Genomic DNA, 16,102 nt, shown 5'->3' with positions numbered 1-16,102 from the left:
TTATTGATCTAAATTAACCTGTATACAGCATTAACTGCCTGAAGGCGTTTAACAATCAAAAGCAGAACTCACTGTTCCTGTCAGCTTGGGGTTTCATAATCACTTGAGTGACCTCGTTCTTCTTCTGAGTGAGTGAGTCACTGGCTATCAATGATGAGCTTATTGAATGAGGAAGTTTGTGGATTCTGAGAGCGAAGATGTTGGATGATCTTTATAAATGCTACAGCTTCATGGTCCAGCAAGCTCTGTGTATTTTAAGATTTTGCAAATCATGACCTTATGCAGGACATTAGGGGTATTGCAATCATGAAGCCACATCGAGAAGAAGCATTTGTAGCAGGAGCCCCACGCGAACAACTGAATCGCGCACAGCCACTGCAGTTCACCGAGCGCATTTCTAGAGCGCATCGCCTCCAACGACGTCCCAGTCCTCCAGCTGCAGGCCAGGCACCAGCAATTAGGAAAAGCGCGCGAATAAGAGCCCGCGCTTTTCATGGCACCCGATACCCGAGGCTGAAAAGTGCAGTCACTACCGCATCCCAGAAGGCTCAGCGTGAAACGTGCAGAGGGAACTATAAAAGCCGTGGTTAAGCACAATAAAGGGACTGATTCCTGACTCTACTGTCTCCAGTGTCATTTATTGCCACTTGCGTAAGGTAGTGCTGTCAGATAGGCCACTACACATTTATGTTTCTCATACAGCTGCTGCATTCCAGGAAATTATTCCCAATTTCCCAGAACACCATCTGAGTAAAAGGATCCTGGACTCATAGTAAAATTTCTGGAATGCCTGCAGTCTAAATTTAACTGCAGGCATTCTGGAAACAATGGGATAATAAATAGCACATATTTGGCAGTCCCACCTCTTTACCTACCACACTTCTGCTATTCAGTGTAAACTCGTGTAAGGAAATGGAGATTTCAAATTTTGATCTTTTAAGTGTGAATGGCCACTCAGGAAAGTAGGAAGACATTTTTGAATGGAAAAAAAACTTAAATTTTATGTAAAAAAATAATTGGCTCACCCTTCTGCCAACTATTACTAATCTGACATTTTAGAGACCTCAAGGAAGCAACTTTTTTGCTTTTTATAAAAAAAGGTAAAACTATAATGCTGGGGAAACTCAGCAGGTCAACAGCGTACTTTATAGAACAACGATAAAGATACATAATCAATGCTTTGGTCTTGAGCTCTTCGTCAAGATAAGACAAAATGTTGGCAAGCACCCAAACAAAATGGCAGGGGAAGGGACAGGGGGAGTATCACAGTCCCACAGGCAGGAAGGAGGTAATAAGTGGGAGTGGGAGTGAGGGCACACCTGCAAATAGGGGGAAGAGGGATGGTTCCATGGATGGAGAGGGAAGGGGTGGAGAGCTGGAGGAAAGAAGGAGAGAGAGGAAATGGGATTGGAGGGAGAAGAGGAAATGGGAATGGAGGGAGAATGGGGAGTAGGCTAGCAGAAACTGGAGCAGTCGATGTTAATGCCATTCGGTTGGAGAGTGCCCAGATGGAAAATTAAGTGTTTCTCCTCCAATATGCAGGTGGTCTTGGTTTGAAAATACATGAGTCCATGGACAGACATGAAATGGTTGCCTACTGAGAGAGTCCTGTCTCTGATGCAGTCTGAGTGAAGGTGCCCAGTGAAGTGATCTCCCAGTCTGCATCCAGTCTTTCCAACGTAGAGAAGGCCACAATTGGAGCACCGGATGTAGTAGATGACTCCCGCGGTTGCACAAGTGAAGTATCGCTTGTTCTCTGCCCTCTTTTTATCAAGCTGAGCAGCACAAGCTTATCCAATGAGGAGGGCCCTGTAAAACTAAGTGAATAAATTGTGGCTGACAAAATAAGAGATGTAGATCCTGCCTCAAAGAGGCTGCTGATATATTGGTATTGCCAGTCGCTCAATGACTTCCTGCAATATTTAACATCGTGCATCAACTACATACAAAAGAAATTTGTGTACTCCTCCACATTTGGTGTTGTGCTTCTGTAACTTGATATTCCAGAAGTATCAAGAGGCTTTTTCTTCTGTAAATAATTTATTGTGAATAAAGTCTATTTTTGGTTAAAAAAATACTCTGTCTACAGTCGAGAGCGGTGGATCATATGAGAGAGAAACTCCGAGAGGTGAAGAACCAGCAAGCCGCATTATTCACCTCAGAGTCCTCCACAATCATCCTCCAATCCAGAGTCTGCACAGTGAAGCTGGATGAGACATGCTTTCTCGACTCCCAAAAGGTTAGCAGAAGGAGCACTGTGATCCACAGCCTTAGGGAAGACAACAGCTCAGTCACACCCTCGCAGTTTATCATACACAGGATCAGCAGATCTTTTATCTGTATAGCACAAAAACCACAAACAGAATGGCCTGTTAGAACTTCCTGCCCTCTATAATGGAGGTCTTAGATGTCAGTAGTGGGAGAGAATGGACCAGCCAATTATCCTGCGGAGCTGATGAACTCCATCCATTCCTTTGGGTCAAGTAAAACTCCTTGAAGCAACAGATTATGGGCTGAGTTGTATGTGCCTCTGGGCCTGCTGGAAGTATAGAATGCATTGCTCATGGCAGTCAGCCAGTCACACTCCATGAAGAAGGAAATCTTGACCCTGATCTTCAACAGAAGAAGGAAAAAGAGGATTCAAGAATTGGAGACCGTATCATTGTTGAATGTTGACTACAAAATCCTTTACAAAGCCATCACCATCAAGTCAAGTCTGCCCGAGGGCAGGTGATCCATCCAGTCCAAACCTGCATAGTTCAAGGCAGGAAAATCTCTGACAGCCTCATGCTAATCAGAGATACCATTGCCCATGTGCAGGATGGGTTAGACACCTGCCTGATCAGCTTGGACAAGGAGAAGGCTTTCAACAGGATATCGCACACATACAAGATGGATGTGCTCTTGAAAATGGGCTTTAAGAAGGGAATTCAAATTTGGATGAAGCTGCTCCACATGGACATCACAGTGCAGTCAAAATCAAAGGGTAGGAAACAGATAGCTTCCCCATCAAGTCTGGAGTCAGACAGGGTTGCCAACTCTCTCCAGTCTTATTTGCATGCTGCATTGAGCTCATTGCTAACTCCAACAGGAAGGGAGGGCATAAGAAGAGTGGTGTTGCCAAGCAGTGGCAGCACTTAGTCAAAGCCTCCCAGTTGGTGGACGATATCTGCTGAAGAAGAGTGAGGCAACGTCTTTCTGGTCTAATCAGTCCACCATCCCTTTTGTAGACAGATCTGACTACCTGAAAGTGTTGAGAAACTGGTTTGGAGAGGCTGAACCATGCAACAAAAATTGGTTGGAGCGAGTTGCAATGGTCCACCAGAAATTAGGTCAGTGGGTGTGGTGCTCCCTCTTAATAACAGTGAAGAACCTGGTCATCAGATATGAGGTGCTCTGAGTCCCAATGTACCGTTCCATCGACCACACCTCTGACCTGGCAGTCACCTGAGCAGTTTTCCAGTTCATATGGGGATCCAATATGGAAAGGATCCGAAGGATTGCCATATACAAGTTGTCAGTCAATGGGGGCAAAGGCGTACCCAACATGGCCCTCATCCTGACTGCATCTGGTTGTGCTTGGAACAAAACTTCAACGGCACCAAGTGCTGCCACATGCTGAGATTCAACCTGTCCCACATGTTATGAAGGATGGGCCTGGCCTTATTGCTGCGCAATGTCACAGTCAGATTGTCTTTGCCACACCAAGTTTTTATAAACACCATTGACCACAAGTCCACCAGAGAGTGGTCAGCATGGAACATTTTATAGCCCCTGGGAGATGAGGACTCAATGGAGACTGTGGAATGGTTCCCCATGAAATCTCTCTGGTCATTTTTAACGGAATGCCTCATTGCTAATGCTCACTAACAAGCACCAGGACTTGACCTATCACCCACAGCGCATATTATCCCTGAGATTACTACAATGGAGTGGACACTTTACTGATGACTGATTTATGGGCTGTTCCTGGCGATGCCCACAGAGACAGCCATTCAGAACTCAGTGAAAGACAGCCTTTAGCCTGCCTGAAACTTGTTGGTCTTTAAGCACATAGAAATATTGGTGAGGGAATGCTGCTACCTTACAACATTCCAGGCTGCAGGGGTATATGCTGAGGGATACACTGAGTCTTGGTGCAGCCATCATGAGTCCTCTGTGGGGAAGGACCACCACCTGGAGCCCTTCCGTCACAAGACCTTGAAGGGCTGAATCCGAGGGGAAGCCCGTCAAACAACAGGAGTGGGAGGGGGGTGGGAATAATGTCAACATTCCACTGTGATGGCAATGTTGCTAAACAAAAAATGAATGTTTCAATATACAGTGATGGAAAGGGTGCAAAGAAACTTTGAACGGTTTTCTTTTTGTAAATAATTTATCATGAATAAATCTATTTTTGGTTTAACAATCCCATCTTTGAACCCCAAAGCTTAGAAATTAATTCACACATGAAAGCACATGCTAAAATCATACAATACAGGAGATCCTGTTTTATCCTCATGAATATTTGAACATAGAATGTTACTGCATTATATAGGCCCTTCAGCCTACTATGTATTGCTGACCTAGGCACAACAATCTAATCTTACCGTTTATCACACCCAAACCACTCTATTTTTCTGACATCTATGTGCCTATCTAAGCCCTCCTCTTTGGATGCTGGCATGATAAAATGGCAGCTGGTAACTAGTGGTGGTCTGCCCAGGTTGGCGTTGGGTATGCTTAAGATGTCAGAATTGATGGCTTTCTGGTCAATTAGCAGCTGTTACAAGGATAACTGGAGTTTCAGGTAGTGCTGAGGAAACAAAAAGTCTCGAGAGGGATTTGGCTATGTTGGAAGAATGGGCAAAGAAGTAGGAGATGGAATTTAGTGAAGGGCAATGTCTGGTCATGCAGTTCAGTAGATGGAATAGAGACTATTTTCAAAATGTGGAGAGAATTCAGAAGACAGAGATCGAAAGAGGCTTAAAAGACCAAGTGCAGGATTCTCTACAGGTTAACTTGTTGATTGAGGAGGGAAAGTACAATGTTAGTAAAATGTACAAATACCAAACTAAGCCTCTGGCCTGAAACATTGGGCACCCTTTAATTCCTATGGATGCTGCCTGACCTGCCGAGTTTTTCCAGCACATTTATGTATTGCAGCCGGCCCCACCATATGCAGATTTTCTCATTTAAATGCACTTCCTGAGAAGACTGAAGTGTTAGGACAGAAGTTGTATTACTGCAAGTGTTCACAAATAAAGAGAGACAACAGGTGAAGAAGGTCTGAAAACACAGAAAAGCTGGAGGAGCTGAACCAGTCTCGTAGCATCCACAGGAGGTAAAGATACATCAGATGTTTTGGGCCTGAGCATTGAGGAAGGACTCACTCATACCTTGAAGAAGTGTTCAGGCCAGAAACATCAGTAATAAATATTTACCTTCCATGGACTCTGTGAGTCCAGCTGAGTTCCTCCAGTATTTCTGCATTTTGACTACAATCACAGTGTTCAGCAGACTTTCATGATTCACTCAAAGAAGGACTGAAACAAGGTCTTGACCCAAAACATCAACTGCTCCTTTGCCTCCATGGATGCTGCCTGACCACCCCCCTCCCCCCCACCCGAATTCCTCCAGCAGTCTGTTTGTTTTTCTCCATATTCCAGCATCTGCTGCCTTGTGTCTCCAAGCATTCTTTGCTGCAGTGTGGTGACGTGAATTGACGCTGACAGAGTCAATACAGATTGAAGTTTAAATTAGATGAGTTGTGGAGGATGGCTCGGCATCTGCAGAATTCCAGCAATTTGCAGAGTTGCTAAATGGACTGAAAGTTGAGAAAGGACAGTATTGTAATGTCAGGGTGGTACATAAGCTGTGAATATCCTCTGAAAGATGTATAACAGGCATGAACATTGACATAGCCTACTGCACCATTGTCTGACTGAGCCAATTAAACTGAAGTGTTTCAGAGCTGGATGCCTCGGATATGATCCTGAAAGTGAATGTGAAGGAGATTCAGCATTGTAACTTCAAACGTGGCACTAAAAAGAGTTAAATAGTCCAGTGACTTTAGAGACTCACAAGCCGCTGTGTCAAATGTTTGTGGATGCTTCAGTGCAAGCAGGTGTAGGAGTAAAAAGCTTTCAAAATTGAGGCAAAAGTTGCAAAACAAGAGATGAGAACTGAAAGGTCTGAAGCCTACCTGTGAGGCCAATCAAATTGAATGAAAGGTGCAAGAGCAATCTGCTATACAAAGTCAATGGGTTAAGCAGCATCAGTGAGAGGAGAAAGATTTTTTAACCAAAAATAGACTTTATTCACAATAAATTATTTACAAAAAGAAAACAGTTCAGTCTGTTCCCACCCTTGCTTTCATATCCATACATTCCTGACCTTGTACATTGTTACATTTGATTCTATTTACACCATTACCACCACTGTGGCACCTTGTCACTTTTCCCCTATTGTATGAGGGAATTCCTCCAGTCCCAGCTCCTCAATGCCTGGCATTGGGGAGACCCTAGACTGTAGTCCTTCCCCACAGTGCCCTTGTATTGGCTGCACCGTCGCTCAGCACGTACTCCTGCAGCCTTGAATGAAAGAATGCACAATGTTTTGGTCCAGGACTCTTCCTCAAAACTGAGTGCAGAGGGGAGATTGCCACCAAAATGCGGACAGGATGCGAAGAGTTGAACAGGAGCTGACAAACCGGGGAGGGATGAATGATGACAGGCAGAAGCAGATGATTGGCAGGTGAAAAAAAGGGTCAAGTGGAAGGGAGATGAGTCATTCAGGTTGGTGAGTGGAGACAAAGACTGCCAGCGCTGAAATCTGATGGGAAGGGAAGGTGACAACTGTGGCATAATGAGAGGTTATTTGGGAGAGCTGGAGGACAGATGGGATCAAAGGTTTTGGGGGTTGATAGTAGAGAGGGGAAAAAATTCATGTGACGCCAAGAATTAATGGAGACCTAGAGCAGATATTTCAGACATGACAAATAAAATTTGGTGTATTCATGGGACAAGGAGAGCAAGAGATTAAGTGAAATTTGCTGAATTTAAACAGTGTGTGAGCCTTCATAGTTAACTGATCAAAACAGAGGCTATGTAGATGCAATGTACCTGGCAGCACCAGTTTAAATTGTGCATTATTGATTCCCCATGGATTACGGAACCCAAACACGATTTGTTGTTACTGTCTTCATAAAAGAATGTTCTATTCATAGCTCTCCTTCAATTGATTTGATTATGCAAGGAGGAACACAAAGGAACCAACAGACACGAATGCTGCCAAGATTACAATATAATCATTTGAACAGTCCAATGTTTTAGCAAATATATTCAGGGTCTAGATCTTCTAATGAGCTTCTGTGGTTAGTTTTATTATTTCCATGATGCAGATTTCAATCTATGTTTCTCCATCAGCAATCTTTGGCCTTGGCCCAATAATCTAGAGATTTGCTAAAATTGTATTTTGCAGCTGGGAAACTTAATTTCAAGCAATTTTATATGAATTGATATTCAATGTCTTAATTAAGAAACTACAAGGTTTTTTTTGTGCTTGATTCACTGGTGCCTTCATGCCTTTTAAACTATACAACGTAGTAAAAGGCCCTTCTGCCCCCGTGTAATCCATGCTACCCAATTACAGGGAATTAATTTACCAACCTCGCATATTTTGGAGGGTGGGAGAAAACTGGATCACCTGGAGAAACCCCATGCAGGTCAAGGGAAAAACATAAACTCCTTACAGTTTACACTTATCCAGTTTGACCTTCATGTAATAGCAATTATGTCCTGAAATGATGCAATAAATCATTCAGTTCAAAGGCATTTAGAGATGGGATTAAATGCTGGACCTTTCAGTGACACCCTTGCATGAATGAATGACTAAAATGTCCTACTTTAAGATGAGGCCCTTGCTCCATTAATCAGGTGGAGTAGTATCTGATGCATTGGAGGTGGATATAGTTGGGTAAGGTGCGGGAGGATTGTAGGAGAGCTCATGTTGCTCCATTGCATAAAAAGGCACTAAAAATAATTTGGGAAATTATAGGTTGGTGAGCCTGATGTTAGTAATGGGCAAGTTATTGGAATGTGTTCTAAGAGATCAAGCGTAAAAGAATTTGGATAGTCAGGGACTGATTAGGGATCATCAACATGGCTTTGTGCATGGTAGGTTGAGTTTAATCAATCTGGTAATATTTTTGCAGTGGTAACCAGGAAAGTTGATGATGGAAAGGCCATAGCCATTGTCTATATAGATTTTAGGAAGGCCTTGGACAAGGTCAGTATGAGAGGTTAGTTGAGAAGGTTTAGTCACTCAGTGAGATATCAAATTGGATTAGACATTGGGTTTACAGGAGAAGAAAGAGAGTGGTTGTGAATGATTGGCTCTCTGACTGGAAGGTTGTGACTAGTGATGTGCCTCAAGAATTGGTGCTGTGTCCATTGTTGTTTGTCATCTATATCAATGATCTGAATGATAATGTGGTAAATTCGATCAGCAAGCTTGCAGATGATACTAAGGCTGAAGTAGTGCGCAGTGAGGAAGACTTTCAAAGCTTGCAGAAGGATCTGGACCAGCTGGAAAAATGGGTGGCAAAATGGCAGATGGAATTGAATGAAGACAAGTGTGAGGTGTTGAATTTTGGAAGGAAAAACCAAGGTAGGACGTGCATTGTAAACAGAAGGGCGCTGAGGAATGCGGTAGAACAAAGGGATCTGGGAAATTAGATACATATTTCCCTGAAAGTGGTGTCACAGGTAGATAGGGCCATAAAAAGAGCTTTTGGACTATTGGCCTTCATAAATCAAAGTACATTACAACTCTGATTATCTTAAATCCTCATTGATCCAAATTTTTCAGAGCCAAACTGACCAGAGACATGGGCTTCCGGTGGCAGCAGCTGTGCAGCAGACCTTGGGCCCCCAGTGCCAGCAGCAGAGGACTTCAGTCCCCAGTGCCAGTAGCAGTGGTCCTCAAACTCCCTGTGTTGGCAGCAACGGACCACTGGCTGCCTGTCCCGCCAGCAGCAGACCTCGAGCCCCCAGTGCCGGCAGCAGCAGACCTCAGGCTCCTGGCTGCAGTGGGGACCTCAAGCTCCTGGGCAGGAGTGGGACCCTCGGGCTCTCAGCACAAGCGGGGCCTCGGTGGGGAAGTGTCAGTGATCGGCGGTGGCAGGATTCTTTTGGTGAGAGTTAAACTTTATTTCAATGCTTAAAAAGCCTTCCCTTGATGTTTGTTGTTGTATAAACACTGTTACAAATGATTTGCTTTTGCGACTGGGCTTTTGTTAAAAAAAAGACTGGTTTATCTGAAATAGGCCCAGTCCCGACAATTTTGAATAATCGGAGTTGTACTGTATTCAGTATTGGAGTTGAAATACTGTGGTAATGTTATTCCAAATTTGACATCACCAATGGCTTCTGTGCAGTTTTCATCAGTGAACTGCAGGAAAGATATCAATAAGATTGACGGAGTGCAGAGCAGATTTTCAAGAAAGCTGACAGGGCTTGAACAACTGAGTTACAGAGTAAGGTTAGGATTTTATTCCCTGGAGCATAGAAGAATGAGGGGAGATTTAATAGAGGTATACAAAATTATGTGGGACAGAGCCAAGATAAATTCCAGCAGGCTTTTTCCATCAAGGTTAGTTAAGACAATAACTAGAAGATGAAAGAGGAGAGGGAACATTAGGGGAACTACTTCATGCAGAGAGTGGTGAACGTTTGGAAGAAGCTACCAGGTGCTGGGAAATTCAAACTGCTTTACCATTTATGTAAATTTGGACAGGTACAGGGATGGGAAGGGTATGGAGGGATATAGTCTGGCTGTCAGTCAGTGGAATGAAACAGAATAGTACTTTGGCACAATTACTTGATCCCATTTTCAGTTCATTTTCATTTGAATGGGACTGTCACTTTAACAGAACAAACCAAGTTGGAAGTTTGACTGTGAGTTGACAGGCTGGGGACAGCATGCACTCAAACTGGATACTTCTGAAGAGAAAGGAAGTGCCTGGAAACACAGGTGTAGAGACCATGTGGCCAACAGATTAAAGCAACAGTGCACTGTTTCCTCAGGTACCATTTTAAGGAGATAGCACAGGAGCAAGGAGTTCTTAGAAGTGATGCTGTGCTGAAGTGACCTCATGAGGTAATAGACACTTTTTTTCTGATTTCTCCATGTTATAGGGTGATGACCAAAAGGCAAGGTCAATTTGAACAGATCACCCACAAAAGGGTTCTGCAAGCAAAGGAATTCTGCAGTTGGATTGTGACCATTGTAAAGTTCGCTTGGAATGGATGACCCATGATGGGGTTGTGGAAGCAGAAGAAAGACCGAATTTTGGCTGACCCACAAAAGGGTTCTGGAAGCTTTGTGAGAATCACTCACTTCATGTCCCCTGCATTGTACATAGAGAAGGGGAGTTTGGATTGCCACTCACCTGAAAAGACATTTCCCTTGAAGCCCCTCGACCAGGATTTGGTGAGTTTATAAAAAGTCTGACAACCTTGTCACAACCACCTTTATGAACTTCTTTGCATCTATTTAAAGTCTCCATGTCAACATTTAGATTTTATGAGACTGAACTTTGAACTGCCATTTCAGAAATATGCCTGAGCTTGGGTACACACACACACACACACACACACACACACACACACACACACACACACACACACACACACACACACACACACACACACACACATTTGCACATAGTTTGGGGTTAAGTAGATATGTCTAGGTAAATTAGATAGGGTGTTATATTATTTTTAATTAATAATTTAAAATATTATTTTAAATATAATACTGGGCTCATTTCTATTGCTGCTGTCTGATACTAACAGGCTCAGACTAGAAGGGCCAAAGGGTCTGTGACTGTGCTGTCATTTTCTATGGTTTTATTTTCAACTATTATAAAAGATCATTCATCTGAAGTATTAACCTCCTATCTTTTCTCAGAAGTGCCCTAATCTGCTAACCTTCTCCAGGATGTTTATGTTTCCAGAATAGACAGTACTTCAGTATTAAAATAATATTAATCATTCCAATATATAATAGCTAGTCCATGAGTGCTCAATCATTTTTTTCAAGGTGCTCAGCTGAGGCCTATACCAATGGACCTCATTAACATGCTCTTGATTTAATAAGAAACAATAGTAGATTTTAATACCTTCTAATTGATAACCAAGGAAGTGTTGAAATGTACTATTATTTCCAAATTTAATTCATATATCAAAAAAGGCAGTTAATCCTGAAAATGGCACTGTAGTGGCTTGCATCTGGGAGCATCAAATGACTATTGTGATCAGAGAGCAGGTGCTCACCAAGGCAGATGCCTCATCTAGACCTGGCCTTGCCTGTTCTGAGGAAGCCAGCTCGACACCTTGGCTGGATTATACCTGATGTGCCCCACATCACATTTTAATTCCCTGCAAAAGGCACATGACTTCTGTAGTGCCATAGATCTATCTATTCAAGGTCCAGTCCACTGCCCTCTGGAAAAGAGTTGTTCCAGGAGTAGCAACCTGGCCAGTGATAGTGGATATATTGCATTGTAATGCAATATACAAAAGTACTGGAGCAACTCAGCGGGTCACGCAGCATCCGTAGGAAGTAAAGGGAAACCAATGATTAAGGCTGACCCTTTCGTCAAATTATGAGCTGAAACCAGGCTGGTTTCCTAATAAAAATGAGGGAGGAGGAGATGGAGCAGGGTGGACAACAGGCTAACAGCCTCATATAGTGGAAGAGAACAAAAGCTGTGAAGTGATAGGGGGAGGGAGTAGCTCTCTGAATGGAGAAGAAAGGATTGGGAAACTGGAAGGAGGGAAACAGAGGATTAGGGGAAGAGAGAGAGACTTGGAGGAGGAGTTTGATGAAATCTGGAAAAGTCAATATGCTGTCTGGTTGGAGAGTACCCAGATGGAATATAGCCTTGGTTCAGCAGTGTTTGAGGCCACGGATAGACATTTCAGTGTGGGAATGGTGCATGGAATTAAAATGGTTGGCCACTGGAAGGATCCTGTTATTGCAGTGGACAGAGCAAAGGTTCTCAATGAAACTTTCTCCCAGTCTGCGTCCAGTCTCTCTGATGTAGAAGAGATGACAACGGGAGCACTCGATGGAGTAGATAGCCCCTGCAAATTCAAAAGTGAAGTTTTGCTTCACTGGGAAGGACGGTTTGGCACCCTGAATGATGGTGAGAGAGGAGGTATGGGTGCAAGTATAGCATTTATTGCAGTCAAAGGGATAGGTAGCCTGGGGGTGATTGGGGGAAAAGGAGAGCTGACGAGTGAGTCTTGGAGGAAGCTATTCCTGCAGAGAGGAGGAGAGGGGAAGATGCATCTGGTGGTGGGATCATGTTGTAGGTGGCATTGTGACAGCTTGCATTGTCAAAACCCTTCTCAATTGTTCCCAAATGAAAATGCAGTTAAAATGGTCGAGTAATTTCTCTGGCATATTTTTAAATAACAGCCATCTGAACAATTAAAATTAAGCATAAAAAAATACAATTATGTTACTCTTTCCTGGTTTTGCCTTTGGAGCATATTCCTCAAAAAGTAAGAAATTTGCATCTTGAAAAATGTACTTCTGTGACAATAATGTTTGTTCAATTTCCATGAATTCATTCAGATCATAACATTAAAACCAACCTGCTAGATTTGGATTTGCCTTGTCTACACCTAACTTCACATGTACTGAGGAAACCAGCTTGCTACTTTGGTTGGATTGTACCCAATGTGCCCTGCATCATATTTTCATTATCTGGAAAAGGCACATGACTTCTGGGGTGCCATAGATCTAATCATGGTCCAGTCCACTGCCCCCTGGCAAAGATTTGTTCCAGAAGTAGCAACCAGGACAGTGATAGACAATACCCCACTCCGGGACTATCCTGCTGGCATTGTGATGCACTATTCTGGACAAAAGTACTGGAGCAATTCAGCAGATCATGCAGCATCCATAGGAAGTAAAGGGAAACCAATGTTTGAGGCCTGAAATTTTAATCAAAATATAAGCTAAACTCAGATGGTGCCCAAATCAAAAGGTGGGGGGGGGGGTGCAGGGGAGAGAGGATGAGGGAGAAAGGACCCGGGTGGACAACAGGCTAACAGCCTGATAGAGTGGAAGAGAACAAAAGCTGTGAAGTGATAGGGGGAGGGAGTAGCTCTCTGAGAGGAGAGGGAAAGGATAGGAAGCTGGAGGAAAGGAAATGGAGGATTAGAGAAAGAGAGAGACTTAGAGGAGGGGTTTGATGAAAAGTGGAAAAGTCAATATCAGTGCTGTCTGGTTAGTGAGTGCCCAAGTGGAATATAAAGTGTTGTTCCTCTAATTTGCGGGTAGCCTCAGTTTGGCAGTGTTTGAGGCCATGGATAGACATGTCAGTGTGGGAATGGTGCGAGGAACTAAAATGGTTGGCCACTGGGAGGATCCTGTTATTGCAGTGGACAGAACCGAGGTGCTCGATGGAACCATCTCCCAATCTACATCCAGTCTCTCTGATGTAGAAGAGATGGCAACAGGAGCACTGGATGCAGAAGGTGGCCCCTGCAGATTCACAAGAGAAGTGTTGCCTCACTTGGAAGGACAGTTTGGGACCATTGAATGATGAATCAATTAAAATTAAGCATTAAAAAAATATTATTTTACAGCATTTAGAAAAATGTACCTCTGTGATATTAATGTTTGTTCAATTTCCATGAATTCATTATAGCTTCAAAACCAACCTTCTAGATTTCCAAATGCTAAACTGTAAAAGCAGTTGGGATTCTAGGCCATAAGTCTACATTTAATTAGGGCGGGTGGGGGTGTACCAATTTTGATTTAAAAAATAATTCCTATTAGGATGGGGCAAAGGTATTATGTATTGGATGAGAGATCACATAATGTTTTGGCTTGTGTTACAGGTTATATTTTTATGGATAATTAGATTGTGGGGGGTTCAATGTAGGTAACTTTACAAACAGAGAAAAACTTCACAAAATTCATACCAGTGAAAATTCAAGAGTTTTGCTGAAGCCAGACATTCAGGGTCCCATTGACTTTGCAAGAGACAAAGGAACTGCTTTGGAAAGAACTTCAATAGCAGGTGAAAAGTCCGAGCTCAAGTGCTGATAAGATCTTTCAAAGATTTGGTTGGTGCCTTGGGAGAGGTGTTTGGTTTTTACAAGCAGAAAGAGGAAAGAACAAACAGGATTCTTCTCTGAGAGAGAGAAGTCAGTTCTAAAGTAGCAGTTGAGGCTGCAAAAATGGCAAGCTGGCAGGGTTGTTGAAAAAATCCATTTTGAAGACAGGTTGTGAGTTATGAGTTCAGCCTGTTCAAAACCCTTGTAGTCCTTACAAAAGGAAATGGACATTTCCTAAAATAAGGAAACAAAATAAGGAGTGTTTCTCCTAAAATAAGGGAACCAAGAAGAACTCTGTGGTGACCTGGAAGAAGAAGTTATCATTTGGAAGACCCATGATTGGGCAAGTTTCTGATTTGAGGAAATCAGTTTGTGCGTGTCCAATGAGCAACAAATATCTCTCTGAAACCAACAAGAACCTTCCTGAGTAGTAACCATTTAACTTTAAGCACCAGATCCTGGTAGAGATTAATAAATGTTGAATTCTATGCACAGTATAAGAATTGCCTGATACCGATGAACTTGGAGTAGTGAGAAGTGAATGATTGGACTGTGAAACTAAGAACTTTCCTGAGCATATTCACATTACTTACACGTGTGCTTAGAATTAGAAGGGGGTTAAGTTAATAGTAGTAAGTTAAAGATTGATCCTGTTTTTATATTTAAAGAAAATTAAAAGCAACTTTTGTTTAAGTAACCATTGTCTTGGTGAATTTCTATTGCTGCTGGGTTTTGGAGTTCTCTGGGCTTATAACACTTGGCAATTAAAATCAGAACAAATTTCAAGAATAATTAATGCAATTAAAAAGGACACTAATGTAATTACATAAAAACAAGAAATAAATGATTTTTTTATATGAAATTATATACTTTGGAATCTTTAGGAGATGAAACTAAAATAAATGTTTATTTATCACAGATAATATTGCCTGGATTGAACTAAACTGAATTTGGTGTACTGTTTACTGAGGCAGAAGTAAGAGAAGCAATGATTTTGTAACATAGTAATAAATTTCCAGGAGAAGGTGGTTTTCTCATCTGAATTTTGTAAAGATTTTAAGGATTTATTAATTCCTATATTTATGCAAGTATTAGATCAAGCTTCACAAACTTCTACTCATCCTGAACCATTTTCAATGGCAATAATTACTATGATTCCCCAAAAAAAGATAGAGACCCTTCCATTATTAAATGTAGATAATAAAATACTATCAAATGTTTTGGCAAATAGAATAAATAATTTTTTACCTAAATTAATTAATATAGTGCAGCCGTGCACTACTCGAAAGAAGACATACACCCATAGCGTAGTCAGGATAAGCTCTGAGTCTTATTAGAGCTCAGGCCCGACTTTTATACTTGCACTGTTCCCGGGGTGGACCCCCTTGGCTGACATCTCAACATACATAACAAAAGCTGGTCCCTCACGCAGGTACTTTCCTGCATAACAATGCCCTTCTTAGTGCGCGCTGTCCCTGTCTGTTGGCTGCACAGCAAGGCCATCTCTATTTTAGGGTCGCTGGCCTTTAAGCTGACCTTGTCATTCACCCGCTGGTTCACTTGTTGGGGCCAGTGCCACTGGATGGGCTACTGGCCTTTGGTTGTGCTCACCGCCCTGAGACTCAGCTCGATTGCCGGTGTGGTCGGCCACCATATGACCCCCTCTCCCCAGAAAGAGCAGTATTGTCCTTGTTATAGTTCTTGGTTACCAGAGGCAAAGTCTCTGCAGCCTTCAGTGGCTTGCCTCTTCAGTATGGTGCTGGTGTCTCAACTGGGTGTACTGGGTCCAGGTGTGCCAGCTTAGCCTGTCTGTGATGAAGACCTCCATCTTGCCTCCGACCTCTAGCTCGAACATTGCTCCATTGTTGCAGATGACCTGGAACAGACCCTCATATAGCCTATGAAGTGATGGACAATGTGGACCCCTGTGAATGAAAACACACTCATAGTCCTGCAGGTATTTGGGTTTGTTGGCCCTCATT

The sequence above is a fragment of the Narcine bancroftii genome, chromosome 2 (genome assembly GCF_036971445.1).
Source record: "Narcine bancroftii isolate sNarBan1 chromosome 2, sNarBan1.hap1, whole genome shotgun sequence".
In the NCBI taxonomy this organism is placed as follows: Eukaryota; Metazoa; Chordata; class Chondrichthyes; order Torpediniformes; family Narcinidae; genus Narcine; species Narcine bancroftii.
Note: the sequence above shows the minus strand (reverse complement) of the source record.